A 6,600-nucleotide genomic window follows, 5' to 3' on the forward strand; every position below is an offset into this window, starting at 1 on the left:
CCAAGATGTGTCAGGTGCCAGGGTGTGTCAACATGTGCTAGGAAGTGTTAGGGAGTGCCAGGGAAACATAAGGGAGCACTAGGTCAAATTAATGCATCCAAATGAACAATTAAGAGTTATGACAAGAAGTGTTAGTGAGATATAAGTGGGCTAAGGGAGTAACAAGGTATGGTAGGCAGTGCTAAGGCATGCTAGAGGCTAGGGAAACATGACAATATGTGCCAGGTGTTAGAGTGTTCCAATGCATGCTAGGGAGTGTTATGGAATGCCAAGGAAACAAAAGGGATCACTAGTTTCAAATACATGGACATGAATGAATAAGAGTGTGTGACAAGAAGTGTTAGTGAGTTCTAAGTGTGGTAAGGAGGGAGTGACAAGCTATGTTAGGTAGTGTCAAGGAATGCTAGAGTTCCAGGGAAACATGCCAAGATGTGCTAGGTTCCAGGGTGTGCCAATGCGTGCTAGAGAATGTTAGGGAGTGCCACAAAAACATAAGGGAGAACTAGTTCAAAACGCATGGAAATGAAGAGATAAGAGTGTGTGATAGGGAGTGTCAACGAGTTCCAAGTGTTCTAAGGAGGGAGTGACAAGGTTATATGCTAGGCAGTGCCAAGGCACGCTAGAGTGTCAGGGCGCATCAGGGAGTGCTAGGGTGTGCTAGGGAGTGCAAAGCATGCCAAGAAATGTAGGGGATGCTAACACATGCCACATAGGGCAAAGGGATTGTTAGACATGCCATGTGCTATGGCATGTCAATATGTAAACTATGTTGCTTAGTTGTTTTATGCCCATGGTTGGACGTGAGCCTTGACTTGGTAACTTATTAAGTGGGGTGAGTTGAGATTAGACATGAGTAGTGTAATATGTGTTATAGGCAGTTCTTAGGTGAACAAGACATAGTCTAGTTGTAGTAACTATAACTTAGTTAAGTTGTTGTAGTCAAGGCATGACTTGGTTGGGTTCCCAAGTCTCAAAAAAAGCAAGGGTAGTTGTGAGGGTATGATAGATAAGGAGTTCCATCGCATGACAAGGAATGAAAAGGTATGCTAACACATGGTAGACAATGTCAATGGATGCTGAGGAGTGTTAGGGAGTGTTAGGGGAACACAAGGGAGAATTAGGTCAAAATTCTTGGAAATGAACAAATAAGAGTGTGTGCCAAGGAGTGTTAGTGAATTCTAGGTGTCCCAAGGATGAAGTGTTTTAGGAGAAGTTCAAAATAGGACTTGCAGGAGGCAAGCTTATGGTTGTGATAAGGCATGGACAAAGCGATTTCAGAGAAAGGGAGACTTTGGGTTGGGCACAATATTGTTTTTCTAATGAATTGGTTGGGTTCCCAAGTCACAAAAATAGTAAGGCTATATATGAGGGCATGACAACTAGGGAGTGCCAAGGTGTTCTAGGGAATTTAAGGTTCCCAAGTCATGGAAAAATGTAATGCTAGCTGTGAGGGCATGACTGCCAAGGTGAGTTAGGGAATGCTAACATGTGTCAGATAGTATGAAGGCATGTCAAACAAGCTAAGATGTGCCAAGTGTTAAGGCATGCCAATATGTGTAAGGGCGTGACAATGCATGTCAAGGACTATCAAGGCAACAAAAGGGAGGAACAAGTTAAACTACAAGGAAATGAACACATAATAGGGTTAATAAGTCATCAATTTACCTTTTCCATGAGGGGCATGCTAGGCACACCAACACTAGGTGCCAATAGGTGCCAAGTTTTAGTGCATTCTAAGTGCCAAATATTCCTCTGTTGCTTCTCATCTACTTTCCAATAATTGATCTCAAATAACTTTAATATTAAACCATGTTAAAGAATACCAACTCATCTCAATGCATGCCAAACATGATAAGACTTGCCAAGTGCCAATGTGTGTCATGGAGTGTGATGCATGCTATGAAGTGATAAAGCATGTCAAAGAGTTCTAAGTTGTGTTAGAGAGTGCCAATGCATGTTGAGGAGTGTTAAGGAGTACTAGGACAACACAAGGGAGCACTAGGTCAAAATGCATGGAAGTGAATGAATATGAGGGTGTGTCAGGGAGTGTCAATGAGTGTTAGTTGTCATGCCAAGGAGGGAGTGACAAGGTATGTTAAGCATGGGTAAGGCATGCCATGGAATATCATGGCATGTCAAGAAGTGCTAGAGTATGCTAGGTAGTTCCAAGGTGTGCTATCATGTGCCAAATAGTGCCAAGGCATGCCAAGACATGTCAGGTGGTAAGACATGCTAGGATGTGTAGGGTGCCAGAGTATCCCAATATGTTTCAAGGAGTTTCAAGGCAAAAAAAGGAATAACCAAGCTAAAATGCAAGGAAATGAACACATAAGAAGGTTAATAACTTGGGACTTTATCTTTTTCAAAAGGGGAATGTTAGAAACGCTAATAATATGTTCCAATGCATTCCAAGTGCCAATGTGTGTCAAGTGTTAATGTATGTCAATGCAATATTATGCCAAGGTGCTCCAGGGCATGCTAGGGACTATAGGGCATACCAACATGTGCTTGGGTGTCCTACTCATGGCAAGATGTTCTAGATACAAAGATGTTCCAAGTACAAATATGTTCCAAGACATGTGAGGTGCCAAGGAATGTTAATGTGTTCCAAAGTAGTTTAAGGTGTGCCATGAGTGTTGAGGAGTGCTAGGTCTCTCTCATTAACATAATTAAGAAAGCTTGATTATGTATTAAATAATATAGTTCCTACACACACTAGTGGAACTTTATCTAAAGGGAATTTTCTAGATAATAAACCTAATAGAGATGAATCATGTGTTGACTAATAGGAAAGCTATATTCTTATTGATACACACTAATTACTTATTAAAAAATTGACTGACTCTAACCACTATGGCCTTGGAAACATAATGAAAAGGACTCCAGAACAATGGTCTTAAATCATTATCTTTTGACAAAAAATATAGTAATAGGTACATAGCATCATCAAAAACTCATTGGACTGATCAATGATGACGAATTTTTTTTTACCGTCACCAAAATTAACCAAAAAGAGCATTAGTGAGGGTCAATAAAAGATCGTCACTAGAAGTGTCACCAAAAAGAGAATTAGTGATGGGCCTTTAACGACCCTCACTAAAAGTGTCACCAAAGAGAGAATTAGTGACAGGCCTTTAACGACCCTCACCAAAAGAGTCATTGAAAATGGCTTTGGTGACAAACGCTAAAGGACCATCACTATATACACTTACAACAATGATTTTTTAAATACCATCACCATATACGACATTGGTGATAAACCTTAAAGGTCCATCACAGGCATGAAGCATCATCAAAAACTCATTGGAATGATCAATGATGACAAACATTTATTGCTTGTCACCAAAAGTAACTAAAAAGATCATTGGTGATGGTCAATAAAAGATGGTCACTAGAAGTGTCACCAAAGAGAGAATTAGTGATGGGATTTTAACAACCCTCACCAAAAGTGTCACCAAAGAGAGAATTAGTGACGGGCCTTTAACGACCCTCACCAAAAGTGTCATTGAAAATGGCTTTGGTGACAAACCTTAAAGGACCATCACTATATACAGTTACAACAACGCTTTTTTAAAGATCTTCACCATATGTGACAATGGTGACGGGCCTTAAAGGTCCATCACAAGCATAACCGTCACCAATGACGTTTTTTCTTGTAGTGCCTATAGACTTGAATTTCCTTTGATAGTGAAAGTCCATGACGTTTTCCAAGTTTCATTGCTTAAACGATATGTAAAGGATGTTGATCATGTTATTGATCGGTATGTATTGCAGGCAGATCTAGAAGGAGAATTCCAACCAAAACCTTAGTGTATTTTTTAGAGAAAGATGCTCATGCTCTGAAACCAAGAAATCGAGCTGCTTAAAGTGTAGTGGAAGCACTTTGGGCCAGATGAAGTGACACGGGAGATGGATGATCAGATGCAAGCTATGTATCTTTCCTTGTTTGATGGTTGAGGTAAATAAGGTTTGGTATATGTATATATGTGTATGGATGTAAATACCACAACGATCTGTGTTATAGAGCTCCAATAAGCAGTATGGGTGTCATGTTGTTATGTTTTTCATGTTGGTTTTCTTTTAGAAGGTTGATCATTGTAAATAATACATCGAGTTAAGTTATAAAGCTCCATGGGAAGTATGTTTTTCTTTTCAACATTCTTGTTGGTTGTAGGTGTCGTTGAACACTGATGACGGTGTTTTCCAATGGGGAGGGTTTTGTAACAACCCCAGGTTAAAAATCCATGTAGTAAAGTTAATAAAGGAAAAAATAAGACCAAGATGTGGGACACTTATTCCAATCTAAATGTTGGTAAAAGCATCCTAGTGTGGGTGTTCATTTGGTTTATTATGGCTAAGAAAATTGGAAAAGGCAATGGAAAAGGATTTGGAAAGGCAAAGAGGCATTAAATGGCATTTTATTTATGAAATTAATGGAAAATAGGAGAAAAAGAAGGTGAAAGGTTGTAGGTTTCATGTGAGGAGGAAAATGAAGGAAAATAATGGAAACTGAAGAAAATAGAGGCCTCAATGATAAAAAGGCTTCCAAGGATTAGTTCACAACCTTTTCTCAGTTAAATTTTGGAACTCTCTCTCTATTCTCTCTCTCTCATACTCTTGGACACTTAGAGTATTCTTGGAGCACTATAGAATTAGAGAAAGGAAGGAAAAGGACAAACAAGAAATCAAAGGGAAACAAAGATCAAGTAGGGAAGATTGGAATCAAGCAGCTACAATGGGATTACTTGTAGGTATGGAGTTGCATGTATTCCTTGCTAGTTTTAGCATGCCTGCTACATGCATGTGTGTGTTTGGCTCTCTTATTGTCATTGGCACGAGTTTTTTCAGGTGTGACAATGATTCTCAACCTTTCCTTTCCATTTCTGGATAGCCATGGTGTGATGGGGTTCTTTTACTTGGTTGAGCTAGATTTCTAAATGGTTTCAGAACCGAGTGGGGTGGTCTCAGGGGAAATCTCAAGGCCTAGGAATCCTTTGACCAGTAATGGCCAGATAAATGGTAAATCCTAGCTTTGAATACCCTCATTGGGCCTAGGAATCCCTTGATCGGTAATGGAAGGATACATGGTAAATCCCAGAGGGTGGAGCCTCATTGGGCCTAGGAATCCCTTGACCAGTGATGGTGGGATACACAGTAAAGCCTAGAGGGTGGAGATGGACAACTTCCTCATAGTTTAGGTGGAGAGATCCATAAGCATCCATGCTTGTTTATATCTTAGTGATCCCTTGACCAGTATATGGTGGGATTGTAGTAAAGTTTGTAGTGTATGTTTATTGTTTGGCCCTAGGAATCCCTTGGTGGGATACACGGTAAAACCTGCGGAAGGCTTGATTGGTTTTGTTGTGAGTCTCGCATACATGCCTAGAATATGACACGTGGGTGATTGGTTAAAAGAAATATTTGGTTCAAACTAATCTATGGTCAGGTCGTACGTGGAAGTCCCTGATTTGGTTGCCTTTTTCATATGTTAATAAGAGCTCTTTTCCTCTTGTATTCCTTGTGTAAATATACTTGTTAATATGTGGTTTTAATGGTTTTTCTATTAGTGTTAATCTATTGGTTATATGTTGGTTATAAGGATGGTTTACAATAGACTTTGGTTATGGATCTCATAATATCATTATTAGTGAATTAATGGCCTAATAGATGATAATGCAGATATTGTGAGAGGGAATTGGAGATTCTTATTGAATCTAAGATAAGTATGAGATCCCTATGTTCATATCTGTTGCTATGACCTGTAGATTACATGTTCATGGTATGTTTGACAGAATTTCTATCATGTCTGGTAGGGGTCAGGTCTTGATGTGAATATCATTTTTGGAAGTTTCATGAATTTTTGGGTAGTCCTGAGTCTTGGCCCTGAAAAAGTGGCTTAGAATATGAGGTTGCTAGCACAAAACTGCCTAAAAAGGGCCAAAGTGACATGGATGCCTTACTGTGCGAGAGAGTGGAGGGTTTAAGTTGCATGGAAGGCTTGTCATGGGAGTGGCTAGTGGTCTAGTTCAGTCAAGAAGCAAGTTATCTTCAGGGTTGGACTCTTGGAGGGTTGGTTGTCTCTTGAAGGTTCTATACCCCATAAGGAAGGTTAGCTTCATTTTGGTTTGTTGATTCCACTTCCTTAACTATATTTGGGGAGTTGAATCATATCATAGTAACTCGTCATCACATGTTTACCCTTGTGGACTGATTATCTTGGGAAAATGTGGGAGGAGGGTGTTACATCAGCCCTATCCTTCATTTCCTTTTTCCAGATCATTTTGGAAACTTCTATGATCACACCTATTCTATTAATGATTTCTATTTCCCTCAAGTCATCAACTGATTTATCATTAAGGAGCTTGATAAATTTCTTAACAGTGTTGGCATTCTTCGCATTCTCCTACTTGGTTAACAAGATAAAGAATTTATTGATGTTTACTGTAGCTTTCTGATTTGCAACTAATTTCAAGTGTTCCTAGATGTTTTTTATTTTAGATATGATATATCCCAGATTAACTACCTAACTTCAATGAGGGACATGTTCCCCTTCAACCTGTTCTTCAATGCTTTGATATCATCTTATGAAACTTGATAATT

Source organism: Pinus tabuliformis, chromosome 8, assembly GCF_031772625.1.
Source record: "Pinus tabuliformis cultivar Carrire ecotype Pingquan chromosome 8, CPIR1, whole genome shotgun sequence".
Classification (NCBI taxonomy): domain Eukaryota; kingdom Viridiplantae; phylum Streptophyta; class Pinopsida; order Pinales; family Pinaceae; genus Pinus; species Pinus tabuliformis.